The sequence below is a fragment of the Varanus komodoensis genome, unplaced genomic scaffold (assembly GCF_004798865.1).
Source record: "Varanus komodoensis strain SLA01 unplaced genomic scaffold, ASM479886v1 scaffold92, whole genome shotgun sequence".
NCBI lineage: Eukaryota > Metazoa > Chordata > Lepidosauria > Squamata > Varanidae > Varanus > Varanus komodoensis.
The window spans coordinates 190,275-192,960 of record NW_025336624.1 but is presented as its reverse complement, the minus strand read 5'-3'; positions in this window follow the sequence as shown (position 1 = coordinate 192,960).

Sequence of the window (2,686 nt, the reverse complement as noted above, 5' to 3'; positions counted from 1 at the left end):
AGTCAGATCTCTTCTCCAGGCTCCACAAACTCTGGCAGATTTTTGTGTATGCTGCAATGGGCTTTATGCAGGAGGATTAAGCCATCCCTGGGTATATGTGCATGAAGGCTTGGAGGAGGGCCCAGGGAATGGGTTGCATGCCAGGCCCAATATCTCCCATGCCAAGTGCCCTGACAAAGCAACAAAAGAAAGGCAGAAACTGTGAGTGTTCTTGATGGAGAAGAGAGAGAGAGAGAGCACTTGGATGAGCCCTGCAGTCAGCAGTTTGCTCATCTGTAATGGCCACCAACTCCCTGCAATTGCATGTCCCAGTAGTGAGATTGCCACCAAATAGGGACCTCCCCTTTGCCCCAGAACCAAGGTGCAATAATGACAAAAAGAGCAGAATTGACAGTCCGTCGAGTCTTAGGGTAGTTCTTGCTTCTGGCAGTGGGGGTGGAGGGGGAGCACAGGGTTTGATGACTAAAATTGCCGATGTAAAACCTATGCTGGCCCAAGTCTCATTCTGACTACAGTGTTACTTCTTTGCTTTCTCTTCCGCGTGACCAGTGATCAGAAATGTATATAAAACACTTCTTTCTATAGAGGCTTAAAAGCATCCCAGACTTCAAATTGGCCCAAAGATGAAAACTCCATAGAATAGCTACACATCAAGAGTGGGCTTGTTTGTTCTGGTTGATTTCTAAAATCAAAAGTGTTTGGACTGAACCCTGTCTCGGAACAGCGTCCTTTGATCAGATGGCTTACCCAGCTTTTGGGACCCTTGGGCACATTTGAGGATCTGAGAAACCACTGTAGATACCAGCACAAAATGCCAAAACAGTGAAGCACTGCTTTGGCATTTACTTGTTATGTCTATGGGTCTTAGACTGCATCTATTCAGCAAGAACTCTACTGGAACACCACATCTCTTTCATAAGGAATTGGTTATTTAGCTAATTGCAGGCAGTGCACTACAGCCAATGCATCTTTAAAGCTTTTCTTTTAGCAATGTCCAGGAGTTACTTCTTTTCAGAAGGGATTTCTTATGCAGATCCTTTTCTGCTATGGAGCAGGTTTTAATATTCACTGATGTACTACTCAATTTAACAGAGTAAATAATTTATTTACTTATTTTATTGAAATGGACAAAAATAGGGGGAAATGGATTCTCTGTGCTCCTTTCATAGTCAATAAACTAATATTACAAACTTGGAAGGATAAACATTCACCTCCCATGAAACACTGGATTGAAGACTTTATAGTGATTTCCATATATGAATGGATGGCCTATAGGCACCAACTTCAAACTAAGATATATTTTAATGTTTGGACTGCTTTTGCTGAAGCCTGTATATAACAGTTGGAAAATTTCATACAAATGCATGTATGTGTATTAAAGAAGGGGAACAGTAATACATTCTGTATATACCCATGAACATCCTGTTGAGAACCCTTTTTGCAGGTATCACTGGAGATGCCTGCAGGCGCATCTTTGTGGACCTGTGCCTTACATGGATCATCTTAGCTTTCATGATCTCACTTCTGAGGGTTTGCCATGCAGCACCCACCCACCCGTCAGTATTACACAACAGCTTTGATAGTCTCGAAACTCATCTCTTTACAGAGCCTTCCCCTGAAGTGTGATCCAGTCAGCTATGGTTGGTAGCAGAGTGTGGGCAATGTTATTCCCGATTAAGTAGCACTTTGATTTTATTGTTACAGTTTCCTTTGTTTTTATGCTACTGTATTTATGTTCACCACTTTGATACCTTGTGGAAGGCAGCATATAAATCTGAATGACAAATAAAAGATCCCAGTTATATGGGCATGGGCAGTGGTTACTCAGTAGTGAAGACACTCTGCATATGCTCATGGAAGATTAAAAACAACAGATAAGCCTCTGTGTCTATGCAGAATGTCCTTCTTACTGAATTACAGCAGACAGCCTTCAGCTATGTAGAGGGAGGTGGGGAAAGGGCATCCAGGTCAGAAATTTTGCTTCCATGCAGGGTTGAACATCTTTTAAAGAATTAAGCACTGCCTAAAGGTATCTTTCCCCTAATCATCAGCTGCTTTTACTTACTAAAAGTGTCCAAATGACAGATCTTTGATTTATCACACAAGCAAGCTGAACCAGGCAGCTCAGAAGCTAATTAAGAAAGATATAAATGAAATGTCTCTTTGAATCCCCTGATTGGCTTTCCACTCCAGCAGTTCTTTAAAGATAGGGGGAAAAATCCTATCCTGGAAAGTTGAGGGTTTGCTTTCAACTGAAGCTTCAGTAGCACAGCTGGGCCACAGAGAGAACGTTGGGGGTTGGCTGGATCAGCTGATGTGTTAAAATACTTTTCTGAAAGGAGACCCAGGCTGAAGCCTGTTTGGCAGTCACATTCTTTAACTCAGAGTTCTCCAGTCTGGTGCCCAGTCCAAAAGCAAAGAGGAAGTGGCCCACTGGAACGTGCATCTAGAACAGACTTCCCCAACCTAGTGCCTCTCTGTGTGTGCCGAGAATGATGGGAGTCACACTTTAACACATCTGGAGGGAAGCGAAGCAGAAAAGTCTGCTATACAGCAGATAATGGATGTTCAAGCTCCCTCTGTTAAGGGAAATGATTTGTCCATTTGGGAACCCTCAGGAATCGGGACATCCTGTGCATTGCAGATGATGCTGGGGTGTGTTCCATGGCATGAGTTTATATAAGGT